The sequence below is a fragment of the Arvicanthis niloticus genome, chromosome 2 (genome assembly GCF_011762505.2).
Source record: "Arvicanthis niloticus isolate mArvNil1 chromosome 2, mArvNil1.pat.X, whole genome shotgun sequence".
NCBI lineage: Eukaryota > Metazoa > Chordata > Mammalia > Rodentia > Muridae > Arvicanthis > Arvicanthis niloticus.
The window spans coordinates 101,219,341-101,239,266 of record NC_047659.1 but is presented as its reverse complement, the minus strand read 5'-3'; the positions used below and the strand labels follow the sequence as shown (position 1 = coordinate 101,239,266).

The 19,926-nt window shown below is 42.8% G+C and overlaps 1 protein-coding gene across 2 annotated transcripts in view; it reads right to left on the bottom strand.

The window, feature by feature from the left end:
* The window catches only part of Ptpra (protein tyrosine phosphatase receptor type A), a 102,150-nt gene extending 88,909 nt beyond the window's left edge, over positions 1-13,241 (bottom strand). Inside the window, exon 1 of one of the 2 annotated variants that reach the window (XM_034494170.2) lies at positions 12,964-13,241. The gene's annotated coding sequence lies outside the window, so the exon portion shown is untranslated. The remainder of the gene's footprint in view (positions 1-12,963) is intronic. The other variant, XM_034494168.2, reaches the window with a different exon arrangement.
* Between the last annotated feature and the right edge of the window lie 6,685 nt (positions 13,242-19,926).

The window sequence follows — 19,926 nt, the reverse complement described above, 5'->3', positions numbered from 1 at the left end:
AAGCTAAATAAAGCCTTTCCTCTCCAAGTTTTTTTTTTTTTTTTTTTTTTTTTTTTTTTTGGCCAGAATGTTTTATCACAGCAACAGAAACCAACCTCACTAAAACCATTGATTACTTATGATTAGATCAAGAAACCAGAAAGATCTCTTCAGCAGCAAGAATTTGGAACAAGGAAGTAATAGTGAGAGAGTGTAGGTCATAGCTAGCTGCAGACTGATGTAAGGAACATACAGACATGAGAAATGGTCCAAAGCAGGCCAATCTGAGAGACAAAAACATAACGTATTACCAATGATATCAATAGCAACGTTTAAATTCTGGTGTCACTGATGGGTTGTTCCATTTATCAAGAAAGAGATTAGAAAACAGGTCAGTCCTGAGACTGATGCAGGTGTCTGGGAAACACCTCAATGGGGAAAACAAGCAGGTTGTTGTTTATCAACCAGATCTGATCTAAGGATAATTTTTTTCCCGTAATTCACAAGAAACATGACACCATAGACATTCTCGTGTCCTTCCAAGAATGTGTTTGGTAAACACAAACAAGGCTGGTAACGACTCTGGTAAGCCCAAGAGTAGTCAAAGAAAGAGGCCTGAGGGAGATGAGGGAGACTAGAGAGGCAAAGATAAACAGGACAGTGTGTGCCACGTAGGAGAAGCCTGTTCAGGATGCAGATAATTTAACTCACTAATTTACCCAATTCCTCTCCCTTCTCCCATCCTAGACTTTTCTACATTTCCCTTTGTTAAACCAGGAAGGTAAAAAAGAGAGTTTCTGTGCTCATTCAAGCACACAGCACAAGCACCGGGTGCCACATTCAGGACTCTACATAAACAGAGCCACCTTGGAAGTCAAGTATCCTAGCAGCAGAGCATCCAGTCTCTCTCCTCTCAGTCTTAGAACCCCTACAACTGTACTGCTGTAATCATGGTCGGGCTTTCCCCTCCAATAACCTTGATTCTTCCAGATGGTAAAATTATTCTCCAAAGCTGAGTGACATTCTGACTGAGGGAGAGAAGCTGTGAGTGATAAAACAGTGTGTCAAGGTTAGGGCACTAAGACTTTTCTAAGTTTCAGCTGTGTGTTCAGACCTAACCAACAAAAAGCACTGGTCTGACAAAACTCGATCTGCTGCTTTTGCAGGTTTAACTCCTTCCTTACAGTCACAGATTGCTCAACTCTTAAGGAGACTAAAGGTGGTTCACTCTAGCAGGGCAAGCATGAGCTGTGCTTGCTGGACTTGAATGTATAAATAAATGAATGTATTTTAAACAACTTGGGAAGTTCAGTTCAGTGACTAAGTGGGATGGAAGAATTTCATCTGTGAAATTTTAACAATTATTAAGAAGAGTGAAGAAAGTCAAAATATGGAAAAAGAATTAAAGTTTTCCTATTTCTATACAGAGTTACTGCTTAGAACTACCATTAAATAAGACTAAAAAAACACCCCTTGATTTTAATACCATTTTACTAAGTTAATTTACAGCCTTCTCTACACAAAAGCCCCTCCTAGCATCCAATCAACACAGAACTGGCTGCTCTAACCAACCACTGCCAGTTCCACAAGAACTCCCTCAAAGCATAACTTTTGAAAACTAAGTATGAATGATGGTAAGCCTCCTGCAGGACAGCAGGCCCACCTGTCAGTCTGCCTCCCTAGTGCCAAGGTTGCCAGTGCCACTATGCCTGCCTGGCTCTTCCACCTGGATTTAGGACAACTGAAGTGAGGTCCTGATGCTGGCCTAGTAAGGGCTTTGCTGACTAAGCTTTCTCCGAAGACTCCTAAGGATGCTTTTGCAAAGGAGAAGCTGGAGGCTGGGGAAAAGAGAACTACCTTTTACTCTAATTCTCTACATATTTTATTATAAGTATTAATTATTTAAACATGTATAATTTTAAAATGCAAAAATTTGTAAAAACAGTACCAAAACCATATGTTCCTTTTGTTTTGAATGTGCTACTCACTTTAGTCACTTGTGACAACTACTGCCAGCAGCAACACTGTAGCACTGAGTGCTTGTTACAGAAATGAATGCATCTTCTTGAACTCACAGAAGCAAGATCTCAGGCCACAGACAAACTCCCTGGGCTGGTGCCACTTCTCAGCTTTGAGGCTTTCAGACTTGAGGACTCAAGAGACCCTCTCTAGCTAACACTCAGACTCAGGATAGAGAAGCTCTAGCTGGGCACCACTGTGAACTCAGGCCTTGCTACAAATTGAGAAGGCCCAGCCAAGAGGAGGGAACACTGAAGGGAAGCCATGGCACAGGCACAGACATAGGCAAAGGTACCAAAGGTACCAAGTTACTGATAGGTCTCACTCCTTGCCAAGTGGGAGAAATGTATGCATCACCAGGTATACACCAAGAACGAGGGAAACAGAAGCATCCATCCATGTAGAAAGATCTGGCCCCTAGAACATCAGAAGTCCTGAAACTGTTCCATCAATCCAGCAACAGTACTTGAAAGGCATTTTCTTAACTGACTTATCAGCCAATCGGTTCACGTTTGGAAACCACACGCACAGTTCCTAACAGCTGGATTTCAATTTCTTCCTTTACACAGAAGCTCCACTCACCAATAATCCTCTTCCAAAGCCCTAAACCTGGATCTATTTTTGTTTGGTTGGTTTTTGTTTTTTGAGACAATTTCTGTGTAGCCTGGCTGTCCTGGAACTTGCTCTATAGACCAGGCTGGCCTTAAACTCACAGAGTTCCACCTGCCATCGGTCCCCAAATCTGGAACTATTACCACTTTTCCTGCTTAGTAATATTTGTCTATGTGTCCCAACTGCATCACCATGCCTTCACACTAAATCAGTTCCAAATATACTTGCCAGCTCCAGGGGATCTGATGCCCTGGGGATCTGACACCCTATTCTGGCCTCTGCAGGCATGCAGGGGGTGTAGAAGCATACATGCAGGCAAAATATACATCCACATAAAATTTTTAAAAAATGTTAAATATATTTTTCATGTGAGCCTCCAGGATATACAAGCTTGATGCCCCAAGTTCAACTCCAGAACCCATGTAAAGGAAGGAATTTACCCCACATAGTTGTTTGATGTGTGCTGTGGCATGTGTACCCCTCTTCACACTTACATCATATAAACACATTCAGCAATAACATGAAAATAGTGATTTATGGCTGGGCAGTGGTGGCGCACGCCTTTAATCCCAGCACTTGGGAGGCAGAGGCAGGAGGATTTCTGAGTTCGAGGCCAGCCTGGTCTACAGAGTGAGTTCCAGGACAGCCAGGACTGCACAGAGAAACCCTGTCTCGAAAAACAAAAAAACAAAAAACAAAAAAAAAGTGATTTATGAAATTAAAAAAAAATTTCATTTTGGTTGAAAATGTACCCTCCCTTTTTCTCTCTTTTCCTTATTGGTACTGAACCCAAGACCTTGGGTACAGAAGCACTCTACTGCTAAACTATATTGCCATCCTCTTAAAGCTCATTCTAGTATTCCATAGCAAAGCAGGACAGAAGTCTGATTTCAAGTCAATGATTGGTTATGATGGGCAATGTAAACATGCTTTCTAAAGGGAAGGAGCTCTGTGGTGTGGCATCTTCCTACCATTCAGTAACAGAAACATTCTGCTTTAAATAAAACGCTGGATACACAGTTGAGGAAGTGGTGCAGTGAGTACAGTGTTTGCTACAGAACATGTAAGTGTAAGGACCTGAATCTGCATCCCTGGTGTCTATGTAAAAGGGCTTAGTGTCATGTGTCTGCAATTCTAGCACTGAGAAGGCAGAGACAGGTGGATGGTTGCAGCTCACTGGCTGGCTGGCCTAGCTGAATCTGTGAACTCCAGGTTTACTGTGAGACCATTAAAAACTGGTTTAGAGTGCAGAAGACACCCAACATTGGCTTCTGAACACCCATATGTGCACAACAACACATATACCCCTCCCCACACACATTTGGGTATGGCGATTCATATATGCAATTTAAGCACTCAGGAGACTAGGGTGGGAAAACTGTAAGATCAAGACCAGCCTGGACTACATACCTAAACCCCATCTCATATCCTCCCTGCCCGAAGAAATAACGGAACCCCAGAACCACAAAAATAAATTAATTGGTCTAGTAAATGTCCATCTTCTCTGATGCACTCACTCTTAACAACTAGTTAGAAGATGTCACCTGTTACCAAATGGATTTGAAATCTATTAAACCTCTTCATTTGGACTACTATCTGCCAGTACCTGCCAGGCAAGCATGAGAAGCTCAGTTTGATTTCCAGAGACCATTAAAAAGGTGGTGTGTGTGCATTTATGATCTCAGTAATGGAAGTAATGGAAGGTTGAGACAGGAAAATCCCTGGAGCTTGCTGGCCAGCCTGACTGGACTACAGTGCAAGATTCTGTCTCAAAAAAAAAAAAAAAAAAAAAAAAAAAAAAAAAAAAAAAACATAAAAAGAAAGAAAGAAAAGAAAAAGAAACCAAGGTGTTTGTGTGTGTGTGTGTGTGTGTGTGTATTGAGGGTGTGGAGAAATGGCTCAGCCCCCCTCCCCACATGCCTGGACATGGGTGTATATATACACAATCCCAAATATAAAATAAAATCTTTTAAAGTTACCAAGGCGAGGTGTGGTGAGAGTGCACCAGGTAGAAGTGCTTGCTGCCAAGCCTGACTGAGCTGGATCTTCAGGACTCACGTGGTGGAAGAAAGACCCAACTCCCTCAAGTTTTCCTTTCGCCTCCACCCACATGCCATGGCACATGAGTGTGCACATATAAAATAAGTAAATGCAAAATAAAAAATTAATTTAAAAAGGTGTCTGACACCAAGGAACAACACCCAAGCTGATGACTAGCTTCCACAGATGCGTGCACATACACATGTGCCTACAGGAACAAACACACAGAACAAAGCCTTTCATGCCTATTTTTCAGTTTTAATAATTACCAACATATGGCAATTCTTTGCTCATCTATAACACTTCAGATACACTGAATATTTTAAAGCAACTTCCAAACATATTGCTTCATCCCTAAGACTTCAGCTTCATCTCTAAGACAGAAATAATCTTTTAGAATATAACAATACTATTATCATATGTAAAAAAAATTAAAATCCCTTAAAAAAATCATCTAATATTTGAAGGCTATACAAGTTATTTCCAATGGCGTCAAAAATACCTTTTACAATGGTATAAATATAAATAAGGTCTACACATTACACTGAGCTGGTATCTAATCTTTTAAGTATATAGACGTTCTTCTCCTTTTCTCCTGACATACATCTGAAGTCACCGGGCTTGCTTTGCTCTATAGTATTTCTTATATCATACTTAGTAACACTCTACAAACTGTTATACCTCGAAACTTAGTTTTTATTTAACTTGTGGAGGAGGAAACAGGAATATTCATGAATGATGCCATGCTCTTCCTAGCCTGTTGTGCACAGAAGTAAGGATTTAGTTATGCCAAACTTAGAGCTGGTATGGTTTATGATAAGATTGTCAGTCTGACCCCTCATTATAAAGTCCCTTAAGTGGTTTTAACTGTTACTGATAATTAATGTACAGGTCTTTTATTTCACCAGGTCACCACATAGAAACTTTATTTTAAAGAAACAGATTTAAAGCATTTTTATCAGATTATAAAATCTTGTTTTCAAGTTCCTCAAGTAAAAAATGATGAGAATTTCTTTAAAAGATGGAATAAAACCACAATGCTTTTTTTTTTTTTTTTTTTTGGGTTTTTTTCAAGACAGGGTTTCTCTGTGTAGCCCTGGCTGTCCTGGAACTCACTCTGTAGACCAGGCTGGCCTTGAACTCAGAAATCCGCCTGCCTCTGCCTCCCAAGTGCTGGGATTAAAGGCGTGTGCCACCACTGCCCAGCTCACAATGCATTCTTAGTCTGTAAATCAAACCACAAATCAAACTACTTCATACCCACTGAGATGGTTAAAGCTGAAAGCTAAAGAGTGTAAGCACTGACAAAGATGTGGAGACGCAGGCACTCTCAGGCAGCACACAGAATGTCATACGAGGGAGGCATGGACCTGGGAAACAGTTGCACAGGCCTTGGCAAACTAAACACAGAGGTGAGTGTCAGGCTTAGCAACTCTGCTGTTAGACCCATAGATCCAATAAATTATATCCACAAAACCCTTCACCAGTGGAAAAGGTCCTTGCAAATTATACACCTAATAAAAGAACATATTGAGAACACATAGAACTCAATAATAAAAGAAACCATGTTTCTAAAAATGGACAAAGACTGAAGAGACACTGTTTTTCAAGAAACATATACTAATAGCTAATAAGCACACAGAAAGACAATCAATACCCCTACCTTTGGTTTTTTTGAGACAGGGTTTCTCTGTGTAGTCTTGGCTGTCCTTTCTTTTTAAAAACATTAATCGTTTATATTCCTACCACAGCTTTCTCTCCCTTTTCTCCTCCCAGTCCCTTCCTCTCACCTTACCTTTCCTCCCCCATACACCCCTCCTCCCCTTCTCCTCTGAAAAGGGTAGGCCTCCTATGGATATCAAACAGCTTGTCTGTCCTTTCTAAGACCAAAAAAAAAAAAAAAAAAAAAAAAAAAAAAAAACAAAAAAACTGTTACTTTGAGAGCTGGAGGAATGGCTCAGCGGTTTAGAGACTATACTGTTCTTTCAGAGAACCTGAGTTTGGTTCCTAGCACCTACATCAGATAGCTCTTAACTGCCTGAAATTCCAGGGGACCCAATGCCATTTTCTGGCTTCTGTGGGCACCTGCATTCATTTGCACATACCTATACACAGACACAAATGTATAACTTAAAAATGAAAACAAAGTAACTTTAAAAGCAGTTACTTTCTCACTCATTTTCAAGAACAACACTCTAGGGGCTAGAGAGATGGCTCTACAGGGAAGAGCACTTTATGTTCTTGCAGAGAACCCAGGCTCAGTTCCCAGCACTCACACCAGGCTGCTCACAATGGCCAGGAACTCTAGTTCCACAGCACCAACTCTCAACTTGTGTGTCTCCCGCATCACATATTTATGCAACGATCATAACAGTAGCAAAATTATAGTTATGAAGTAGCAACAACATACTTTTATGGGTGGGTGGGGGGGAGGTCACCACAACATGAGGAACTGAATTAACGGGTCACAGTGTTAGGAAGGTTGAGAACTGCTGCTCTAGAGGCTCAACAGGTTCTCATGGCCATGGCCACCTCAAGTACCTATGTGAATACATTGTACAAACAGAGAGCAGGTGCACACACACACATACATACAATAATAAAAAATAATAAATAAAAAAAAAATAACCACCTTACTTCAAGATATCGGCCAGACATTTTTTTCTAATATTCTTGTTAGGCAGCAAAAAGTTGGCTAATTATAGTCCAGGCTGGCCTTGTTCAATCCTCTTTCCTCAGTCTCTGAGGGCTCTGTATGGGCATTACAGCTATGTACTACTAAGCCTCACAAGAGTTAGCATTAAAATACACATATATGAATATATTTAATACATACACACATCTACATGTATACATACATATATGAAAGCTGTGATGGTTATTCTTGGTTGTCAACTTGACTACATCTGGAATTAACTGAAACTCAGGTGGCTGGGTACACCTGTGAGGAACTTCTTTTTTTTGTTGTTTTTGTTTTTGGAGACAGGGTTTCTCTGTGTAGCCCTGGCTGTCCTGGAACTCACTCTGTAGACCAGCCTGGCCTCGAACTCAGAAATCCTCCTGCCTCTGCCTCCCAAGTGCTGGGATTAAAGGCGTGCGCCACCACCGCCCAGCTGTGAGGAACTTCTTGATGAAGTCATCTGAAGTAGTGAGATCCACTTTTAATCTGGGCCACACCTTCTGCTGGCAGCCTGTGTAAAGGACATGGAAGACGGAAGCTTTCACTCTGCCTGATGCTCTCGCTCTCACTGGCATGTCCGTTCCCTCACTGGCACTGGAGCTTTACTACTTTGGAATTCTGGCACATACTGAAGACAAGCTGAGACATCCAGCCTCGTGGACAGAACACCTACTGGACTCTTGGACTTTCCATTGGTAGACAGCCATTGTTGGACTAACTGGACCACAGCCTGTAAGGCATTCTAATAACTCCTGTGTGTGTGTGTGTGTGTGTGTGTGTGTGTGTGTGTGTGTGTGTAAACACAGAGAGATTCATTCTGTAAGTTCTGTTCCTCTAGAGAACTCTGACTAATACACAGGTCATCAACAACACTATCACAAGATAGAAGCAAATGATAACCTGACTGGTTTGCCCACAGGGGGACAAGGAATGGAGTCTCTTCTTTGTGTACATATACGTGTGGAAGTATAAAACTACATATATGGCTGGGTGTATGGAAGCCAGAGGACACCTGAAAGTGTCATTTCTTAAGAGTCATTCACCTTGTGTTTATTTAATTTTAAAAATATTGTGTACATGTGCACATGTCCACCCAACAGAAGCCAGAAGATGTCCAATTTCCTGGAAGTGGAGCTCCAGGCAACTGAGAACTGACAGATGTGGATACTGATAACCAAACTCTGGTTCTCTACAAGAGCGCTGTTCACTCTTGAGTTCTTTTTCTTAACATTTTACTTTTATTATTTTTAACTGCATGTGTGGACATCACTGCAGGTGCCCTTGGAAGACAGAGACACCAGAGCCCCTGGAGCTGCAGTTACATAGGTGGTTGATTCAGCTTATGTGGGTGCTAAAAACAAACTCTGGCCTTCCGCAAGAGCACTCAGAGCTCTTAACCTCTGAGCCACCTCTCTAGCTCCTGTACACACACATATTTTTAATAAATAAAAATAAAGATTAGGGTTTGTCTGTGACAGTAATGCTGGAATGGCAAGAAACAGTGATAGCACTGCAAATTAGTGCAACTTCATCACTAAAATAATCCTGACTCAGCAGGCCCTCTTGAGGGGTAAGTGATTTTATCAGACAATAAAATCATCCAAAAGTAACTGTACTAAGAAAAGAAAGAATAAATCAGACTTCACAAACTACATGGAATAATACATCTTAAACAAGATACAGAAATGAGTAAGTATCACTTTAGATATTAAAATTTCAGAAACCATATTTTATATGTACTGACTACAAATAACATCAATGTCAGTACCCTGATGCAAATGAATGTGAATTGAGAAAATATAGTTTTATTGAGTAGATTCTCTTGTCAGTTTGCTGCTTGGTTTTATTAAGTCTGTGTTTCACTACTGCTATTTTTGCACCCGGGACCAAAGGAAAAAAAATTCTTCCGTTTTGGGATTTGGAACACTTACTAGTTCCTGTACCAAAGGAAAAAGACAAGATTCTATATTTGGCCAGCTTCCTGCTTGAAACTCAAGCCTGCATCTCATTTCTTCACATAAAGATAGTAAAGGTAATGAAAATGTTTACACACTGATGCTGAGGTCGTCCAGGAATGCTACTGGGCAAACACCAAACACCAGAACTCCAGAAAGTAAACCACCATCATCCAGTTCTGATCTTCTTGCACAAATCACATGACTCCTTCTGAGCTAGGCTGGAGTAAGGGAGGGAAACAGGCACAGGACTGTTGGAAAAGCTTGGCAGGGAATTCTACTGGATACTCTGACTTAGGTTTATTGAGACACATTTTAGGGGAGAAAACAAATGAGTACTACCTCAAAGAGGCAGCAACTTGCTGGTATGTATGAAAATAAAGATACCCACAGGACTTTTGATCAGGTAGTTCCATTTCTTAAAATATATTTTTGAGATAATTGTACCTACGAACATATAACAAAGAAGGATGTTCATTGTATTCTTATAAGAGAAAAACCTAGAAACAAAGTTTAAAGATTAGTTACAAATACATATAATAGTCCTATATAAAGATTAAAAACAGCTTATTTTACAGCTGTATAACAAAATAAGAAATGTCAATGGTTATTCTTCCGGAAGACCTTGATTCGATCCTCTGCACCCACATGGCAGATCACAGTGGTCTATGATTCCAATTCCAGTGTCTCCAACAACTTTTCTGGCCTCCAAGGGCACCAGGCACACAAGCCATACACAGACATACATGCAGGTAAAAGCAAAACAAAACAAAACAAAAAACATACACACACACACTTTTTTAAGTTTTTAAAAGAAATGTCAACACAAAAAATAATACTTTATGTCAATATGGAATGATTTTTCTAAACATGTGCTCATTTAAAGAGTAAGGTGTGACTGGCATAGCCACAGAAGGAGGAGTAGATGAATGTTTATAAAGGAGGAGGGTTTTTTATAAAAGAACAAAGATGCTAGCAACTCCAGCCATCCTTGGGAAGGTGTTAGGAGATAAGAGGATAGATTTTCTTTCTCTACATTTCCTTTTGACTGCTAGAATTTTCCTCTTTGATGTTTTGTCTTTTCCCAAAGTGAGAAAGAATCTCTCTCAAGAGGAATAATCATCCTTTGGGTCTAAAAGAATGTGATTCTACTTTTGCGGGTCTGGGCCACTGCCTCCTAAACTGCACAGGTATCAGTGAGCATGTGGCTCCATAGAGCCTCCAAATGACCCTAACACAACAACAGAAGCCTTCACTCTGATCCTAACCCTACCTTGTTCTAGGACAGCTACACTTCTCAGTTTCCTAAGACAGAGTTTTCCTCCTCCAAGACGGCTTGTGTTGTTTCTTTGTTTCTCTCTTTCTCTCTTTTTCTTTCTCTTTCTTTCTCTTTTTTTCTCTTTTCTCTCTCTCTCTCTCTCTCTCTCTCTCCCCAGATGTCTCCTTTAGGATCTCAAGATCTCTTCCCAGGAAAGCCCTCCTAGACTACCCAGGCGGAGGCTCTAGAAACACTGTCAGGATTTAGATTCTGACTAGTCCCCCATCTACTCAGTCAACTTCAAGTCCTGCAGAGTAGGAATGAGTATAATTACTGAAAAGATTAAACAAGATAATTCATACAAGGCATGTATTATATAGCCTGTCACAGGCACACAGAAAACAGCAATTATTATTACTCTACTAGCACCTATGATGTAACCGTTTATATCTCCCTGTCCCTCATTGGTCTATAATCTTCTCAAAGATAAGAATATGACTTTCTCACTTTCATTTTGCATCTCAAGTACTGTGTCTGGCAAATAGGTGGTATATGAATACACGGAACCAGTGGGTTTGCTTTTCTGGTTCTATATTCACCCACATACTAAAGCAGTGGCTAAAAGGTACCCAGTGAATAGTCTCCTGGATCCCACCATGTGTCAGGCTACTGGGGCAGAGAGGAAAAAAGTAACTGGGGAGTTGTTGGCCTTCCAAAGACAGGCAGATGAGAAGCAAGTAGGATGTAAAGCCTACCCGTTTCTCCCAACAACTATGTATGGGTGCCAGGTGGAGACATAGGGAATGAGAATATGCAGGTCCGCCGGGCAGTGGTGGCGCACGCCTTTAATCCCAGCACTTGGGAGGCAGAGGCAGGTGGATTTCTGAGTTCGAGGCCAGCCTGGTCTACAAAGTGAGTTCCAGGACAGCCAGGACTACACAGAGAAACCCTGTCTTGAAAAACAAAAAAACAAAAAAACAAAAAAAAAAAAAGAGAATATGCAGGTCCTCGTATGGGCAGCCCACACTACAAGCAGGCTGCCAGGAAACGCTAGTAAACATTTCTCTTGGGAAGTGGCTGAGGACCTTCAAGATAACCAGGACGAATTCTAACAGGGAAGTCTTAAACAGGACACAGCCCGGTCCTCAAGAAGCTTCTCAAACGAAGAATTATAAAGGTAGGCCTGGGACCTGACAAGAAAAGGTGAGAAGAAAGGGAGACCCAAAAAGCAAAAGCCTCCCAAAATATGAAGGTGTGGCCAAGCAGCTCTGAATGGCTAAACACAGGGTTGAAGGGAAAGGAGGATGATAAGTCTGAGGTAACCATCAAAGATTAAGTTCAGGCAAGACTGTCAAAAGCCTTGTAGAAAATGGTAAGACATTTGGGTTTTCTTCCATCTCGTGGAGGAAGGAAAGTAAGGGAGTTTTTTTGTTTTTTTTTTTTGTTTGTTTGTTTGTTTTTTGGTTTTTCGAGACAGGGTTTCTCTGTGTAGCCCTGGCTGTCCTGGAACTCACTCTGTAGACCAGGCTGGCCTCGAACTCAGAAATCCGCCTGCCTCTGCCTCCCAAGTGCTGGGATTAAAGGCGTGCGCCACCACGCGCTTTTAAGCGCACAAGTGACAATGTCTGATCTACGTTTTTGAAAGGAGTATCCAGAGAGAAAAATGTTCATCCTGTCCCAGTCTATCCTCATCCACCATCTTTTGGTTCTCTGGCTGCTTCAAGAGTTAGCAGGTAACAAGTGGTGCCGTATCCACTAGGGCTTCGGCAGATATCACACTGACTAATAGGGTCTGGAACCTTTTTTCTTGTCGTACAAATATCATCACTGACAACAACAAAAACCCTAATATATCAGGATCATCTCTACTTCTGTAGTCGTTATTTTTAGGAAATATTAGGGGTTTAACACCCCCCCTCACCCCTGCGCGGTGGCAATTTTTAAGAATTACTAAAAGTAAACAGAGGAGATGTGCGTTCCCAAGTGGCTGGTTTTGAATTCTGAGTAGCTTAAGTCCATATTTTCCTTCTTAAGCATATACAACAGTTGGGAATGGGTGGCAGAGAGGGGCCTAGGAGTAGGACCAGGAAGGGTTTTTAAGGGGAGGGTGGAATGGTCACTGCGTGAGCCACCTTTCTCCTCCCATTAAATGGACCTGAGCAAATATTCTCGCTGCTCAAAGTTTTTTCTTTCAGAATGAACTACGGCAGCGCCCTGGCCCGGGCCCGAGGAGGACGTCCGCAAAGTTCCAGCCTGTCTGTGTCCCGCACGTTTCCGGGACCCCCTCCCCCTGTCCACGGTGCCAGGATGCACAAGCCGGAGGCGCTCCTCCACGACAGGATCCGGGGACCGCTCCCACGCGCGGCCGGGCCACCCCACCTTCCCGAGCCCTCCCGACGGCGGCAGGCGCGAACGCTTACCGAGCCCGGCGCTGGGCGGGACCGCGGGGGACGCGCACGGCAGCTCCGCCTCAGCACCGCGGCGGCGTCTCGGCCCGCCGCTCCCCTCAGGGCCGCCGCCCGGTCCGCTGCTCGAATCCCCGCGGCGGCGGCGGCGGCCTCGCCTCCATGGCGAGGAGAAGCGGCAGAGAGTGGACTGGGCAGGAGGCTGCGATGGCGGCGTGGTCCAGGGGTCTGTGCAAGATGCCCCCGCGAGTCCCTGTCAGCGCCTCACTCGCCGCAGCCTCACTCCCGACGCGGCCTGGGCTGTAAGGCGCTTCGTCATTGGCCGTTGAGAGGCGGGCGCTGGTTCGCTGACGCCAGGCGGGTGTCTCCGCCTCCGCGGGCCCCACCCCTGCGCGCCCCGCTGCGCCGCGGAGTTCCCCGGGCGCACTGGGGGTCTCCGGGTAACAGGATAAGACGCTCCCCATTCTCCCCTGGCACCTCCTAATCACAGTCCTAGGCCCCTGGGCATGGGCTTTTTTCCTGGTTTACAGATGAGAAAACTGACAGCAGGCACAAGCCACACCAACTGGTGAAGTCAGGCACTCGAAAGCCATTTCCATCCTTCTCCAAATGTGATCTTCTCATCGGTCACACACACACAGAGCACACAGCACACGCGCGCGCAGCCTGTTGTAAAGTACTTAAAGGACGAAGGATGTAATTGCGACAAGAGAGGACTTTGCCAATAAACCAGCCCACATCATCCCCACCCGAACCCCAGGGAAATTTTTCTTGCTTTCCAGATGTGCATGCTGGGCCTGATTCTCTAGAGCTGGGTGTGGAATCACAGCACATGGCGGGGAGATGCTTCTTGATATATGCATGGTGGTCAGGAGAGGAAGATTGAAAGCCGCTGTGAGACCAGGGGTCCGGAGACCGTTCTCTAGGCATCATCAGTCCCTCATCTAGCTTCTCGGAGCCATATGTAGGTGTTTCGGGAGGTAGCAGTCCTCAGTTTAGAGCACTTTGGATGCTGCAAGACCTGGATTTCCAGGCCAAGTTAGAACTCTATGCAAACATCCTTCCTATATTTGTTGAATAAGTGTGCGCAGACCAGAGCCAGGACCTGCAATGTGCTTTGAAATGGGCCTTCTTTAAACTTCCTCCCTCTGGGTAGTAAAAACCTCTCCTTGAATAAGATTTGTGACTCTCGATCTCCCTCAGTAGAGCTATCCCAGAGACAGTCTACAAGACCTCTATCTAGTCTCCTAAATGTCAGACTCCAGCCAATGAGATCTGTTCCTCCTACAAGTTCAAGAAGCCCATTTCCTAGGAAGTACAAAGTCTGTCAGGTATGCAAATACACAGCAAACTGAAAAACGGCCAAACGAAAAGTCGGGTCTCGCACTAGAACTCAATGCATTAAAAAACAACACACACACACACACACACACACATTTGAAAAATACTGGTTCTTGGCTAAGAAAGCAGCTTCATGGCTTTAGAGCAAATCCTACCGGCGAGATTTTTCTTATCTACAGTTAACCTACATTGTTCATTTCTCTCCCTATTTTATTTGAATTTACAGTATAAAAGGGTTTTCCATACTAATATTTGGTAATGTAAATAAAATAGAGTAAGTAGTTGCCCGTGAGACCAAGTGAAGGACACTGCCCAATTTGACCACACTTGGGAAAGTTTGCAGTCGGGTGTGGCAGACAGAGCTCTGGGTTTCTAGGCCTCTCATGATGGATGACCTAAACCCACCTGACTCCTCCTGGGACCTTCCACGTACATGCAGTCTGGCGAAGTAACCCACTCTCAAAAAACTGCAAGTTTCTTTTCTCTATATAATATTTGGGCAGTGTGATACTTGTGAAAGGGTGACAAAGAACTTCAAACCCAGGTTCTGAAACGGCCTGCCCTAGATAGAGACCCTGGGAAGGGAGGGGGCAGTATAGACAACTACCCAGTTTTTACAGTTTTTATAAGAGCCTCACTCATTCTTAGCTGCTTCCCTGGTGAAACTGGCCTAGCTTTTGTCCTGCTTGACTCTTGGTCCTTTCCAGAGCTTCCTACCCCATTAGATCAAGAGCTGTCTTGGAAGAAAAAAAAATTTAAATAAGGAACCAACAGAAAGATAGCGCCCCCCCCCCCCCATTGGCTCCTGTAGGTAAGAATTGGAATAGCGGGGCTGAAGGACAGGATTAAAGGAGGCCCATTTCCCTACGAAAGTCAAATTCATGTCCCCTCTCTGCCAACCATTCTCTGTCTAGTAAATGAAACAATGAGTTGTTCTCTATATCCTGAATGCAGATCATGCACTGGACACCTCTGAGAGTAAATCAGAGAGGTCAGCTCTCAGGAGCTAACATTCAGGGATGTACTTGGATAATAAACTAACAAGCATGTTCACTAAAGTGCCAAGGTGAAAATAGAGCCAGGAAATACGAAATTTGAAATAAATACGAAAGAAATACGAAAATTGAAATAAATGAAAGCCAAGCACCTTCCCAGGCTACTGCAATAAATGAAAGCCAAGCACCTTCCCAGGCTACTGCTCATCTCCTGAGGGTCATTTGCTTGAAGTTTTGTAACTAAGATAAGACCAGGCGGGCTCTCTGACCTCATACACCCTACTGACACCATGGTTTACTTAATCTAGAAGCACTTCCATACTTGGTCCCAAGCTTAAATCCTAACCCAAACCATTAGACAGGACTTGATCCTATCTCAGCCCACTGACACAGGACTGCTTATACAATTCTCAAGGAGGAAGATATTTTATACTAATTTCAGTTAAGCAAATAAGAATTTGAAACAACAAAAAAGCTCTGTTTTTGACTTTTATTTTGCAGGGATGAAGACTTTGGGGGCTCACACATGCTTGGCAAGTATTCTGTTTTAGTTAGCCCCCAAAAACCCAATCCTAATTTTTAGATATGAATATTTACAAGTGAAAACTTACACTTATGAAAACTCAGTAAATGTGCCCTTTAAGATCTGTGAATTTCCTGAGATGGGTAAGTAGATACAAAGTCTTACCTTCAACCAAGAAGCTATTTGCAATTGATTAGTGCTGAGAAAGGGAATTAGTTCTCTTAATTGAAGTGTCACTGGGTATAATCAATCACACTCCATTTTGTTTGTTTCTTTGTATGTGTGTGTTACTAGTTTTTTAAAGTTTGTTTCGACTTTTCATTTTTGCTTCTGTTCTCCCCCTCACCCCCCACCCCTGCAATCACTGAGGGAGAGAAAGAACATGAAGCTGAATGGGTAGAAGGTTGGGAGAATGTGGAAGGAGTTGGGGAAGGGCAAACATGATCAAGATACAGTGTATGAAAAATATTGCTAAGAAAAAAACAACAAAAAGATCTATGCATCTCATTATTTCATTACACACACACACTGCACAAAAGGAAAATAGCTGCAAATAACTCTATAGTTTATGTGCTAGCTAGTTTTATGTCAACTTGACACAAGCTAGATTCTTCTGAAAGGAGGGAACCTCAATTGAGAAAATTCCTCCGTAAGACCTGGCTATAGAACTTTTTCTTAATTTGTGATAGTGGAGAGCACAGTCCATTGTGGGTGGTGCCATCCCTGCACTGGTGGTCCTGAATTTTATAAGAAAGCAGGCCAAGCAAGCCATGATGAGCAAGCCAGTAAGTAGCACCATCCATAACCTCTGCATCAGCTCCTGCCTCCCAGGTTCCCACCCTGACTTTCTTTAGTGATGAACAGTGATGTGGAAGAATAAGCTAAATTAATCCTTTCCTCCCCAAGTTGCCTTTAGTCATAATGTTTTACCCACAGCAACAGAAACTTTAACTAGGACAGATAAGACAGTTTATGAAATGCATTTTCAAATATTTAGGGAGAATTATCCTGATGTCTGTAATGTGTTCTTTGTGTTATTGAGACAGGGTTTTGCCCAGGCTGGATGTGAAGGTCTCTCTCTTTTTTGAGTTTTTGTTTTGTTTTGAGACAAGGTCTCACTATGTAGCCCTTGGCTAACCTGGAACTCAGAATTCAGAGATATGCCTACCCTGCCTCCTGAGTGCTGGGATTAGAGGCATGTGCCACTATGCTTGGCAAACTCTTTTAAGATTTGTGTGTGTGTGTGTGTGTGTGTAAGAATGTATGTATATGTATATGAGGACATCCTTAGAGACCGGAAGAGGGAACCGGATCCCTACAGCCTAAGTTAACAGGTGGTGATGACATTCAGAATGTGAGTGCAGGAATCTGGACCCACCATGACCGATCAACAAATGCTCTTACCTGCTGAGCTATTTCTCCAGTCCCTAGCTTCAAACCTTTGATCCCCCTACTTCAGTCTCCAGAAGGCTGACATTACAGGTGTGGGCCACCACATCCAGCATGGAACTTATTTTGAAATGCACACAAATAATTAATGGATACAGGGACAAATGTATAACTCAAGTACAGTAATATGCTAATGGAAAATCCAAGTGATGATTACACAGGTATCCAATATACACATTTTTTAAAGTTTGTTTGGGATTTGAAAATCCTATAATAAAATCTTAGAGGGAGGGGCAGAGATACATGAACTTTACAAAAGTATATAAAATTGTTTTTTGTTTTGTGATGCAAAGCATTCAACCTTGGGCTTCAGACACTCTAGATGATTCTATTGCTCTCCCTCTGTGCTGCATACATTCAAAGCCCTCTGCTTTTTAAATTTTCAGACAGTGTCACTATGGACAAGTCCAGTGCTTTATACATGAACTTTTTCATGAGTTATAATCACTGTAACTACTTGTTGTTGTAATTTTTCCTCAATTTCTATTTTAGTTGTAGTATTTACTGTTTGCATGTTACCATGGGGATATGGATTTATCATGTACACTCTAAAAGCAATGGGCAGTCTTTCCTTCCCAGAAAGAAACTCCTTTTCACTAAGAACTCAAAATGTTGTCAGTAATCTTTTCAAAGGACATCAAAGAGATACTCAAGCAGTAAGGACCCGTGAGGCTAAGACCAGGGAGGAAACATGTGCAGTGTTAGTATCCTTTCCCTTCCTTGGAGGTGTCTGCTAGTTCCAAAGAGATTAAAACAAACTGACTCCTGAGACAGACCATAATCTTCCCAGAACCTTGTACCCCCTCATCAAGAGGTAAGATGGTAGAGGTAGGAATAGCAGACTTCCTTGACAGTGTGTGGTGGGACACATCCAAATTCAGTGCTGTTTTAAGGAAAGGCAGCACAGTTTCTATCTGGCTACCAGATACACCAGGTTGTAGCCATTCTCATCCACAACCATAAGGTTGATTTACAATGCTTTACCAGAAATGAAAATGAACAAGCTCCAGGTGATGTCAGCCCCCAGATATCAAATCACCCTTAGCCTTTGTGCTTTCCTTCCACTGATATTCAGAGCTATGAGCCAGGCATAAACTATCAGCGCTGAACCCTGTCCACATTCCTCACCCACATAATAAACCATTGTCAGAACAGGTACTTGTTTCACAATGAGATCTATTTTCTTGGAGGATTTTCACAAACTTGCACTTACAAATTAGATGGGAATAAAGGAAGCTAAACCTTACTAAGCCCAGAATCTCTCTTGTTTTCTGGTTTTCTTTTTGGGGTGGTGGTGGTGGTTTGGTTTATTTGTTTTATGTACGTTAGTGTTTTGTCAGGTGCCCTGGAAGTGGAATTACAAGCAGGTGTGACCTTCGAAATGGGTGTTGGGAATTGAACGTAGGTCCTCTGGAAGAGCAGTCAGTACTCAAGCTCTGAGCCATCTCTCCAGCTCTCTTGTTTTGTTTTTTAAGACAGGGTTTTGATACATAGCCATAGCTGGTTTGGAATCTGTTATATAGCCAAGGCTGGTGGCAGTCCTCCTATTTCTTCCTCCTAAGTATCAGATTTCAGCATTAAACCACCACATCCATCTTTGTTTTGAGACAGGGGCTTGCTACATAGCCCATGTTGGCCTTGAACTCACAACAGTCTCCTTACCTCAGTCTTCCAAGTACTGGGATTACAGGTAAACCCCACTATGTCTAGCTTCTCTTGTCCTTTAAAAACATAGTTAGGACTAGGAGTGCCAAATGTCCTATAGACATTGGTTCCTTCCTGCTAATGAGTGCGGTGGGAGGCATGAAGAAAGGGCTCACCTTGTTGATGGGTGGAAATGCACTGGGGGCTGCAGACACAAGGCAGAAAGTCACAGCCCTCTTGTTGACTGGAGGTAAAGGACTCACTCAAGTAGGGTGGGATTAGGGGTTTCCAGTTCATTGCTCTTAGACAGAACTGAGATGATCTTCCATCCTTTTCCAAGCACAGGGACCACCCAAGAACTGCTTGCCACTTACTGTTCAATAGCCAGGGCTCTCAAGGTGCTTCCTCCAACCCTGACAATGGGATGGCCACTGGCTTCCCAGCCATCCTCCAATCAGGTTTTCAGGTTCAGAGGACGTGACTTCAGTTCCAGCCTGAACACAACCTAGGTTTTAAATCCTCATTTATTTCTATTTGTTTTCATTTATTCACTCACACACCCATTTATTCTGTGTATTTTGTATATGGATAAAGATCAGAGGACAAGGGTTTAAACTCAAGTTGCCTGGCTTGGTGGCAAGAGCCGATAGCTACTGAGCCACCTGGCCAGCCCAAATCCTTCTTTTGCTACATATTTGCTGTTATAGACTCAGAACTGTCATGAGGAATAGGTAAAATAGTAGCATAGTGTACAGTGTGGTTCTTGTGAGATTATGGACACACATGTAATGCTTTTCAGTGTGGGTGTTCCTGGATTAGTGCTTGAATTTTATGCCATCTCCCTCCATACCTTCCTCCAGGCTGTGGGACAGCTTCTGAGTGAATAACTGGTGACTATGTGAATAAACAGCTCTCTCTTATTTCCTATTCCAACCTCAATACAATCAAATATGTGGAGTTCTGCTGCAGTAGCTAGACAGTTTTGCCTCAAAGCCTGCTTTTCTTAAGCTAGACAGCATACAACTA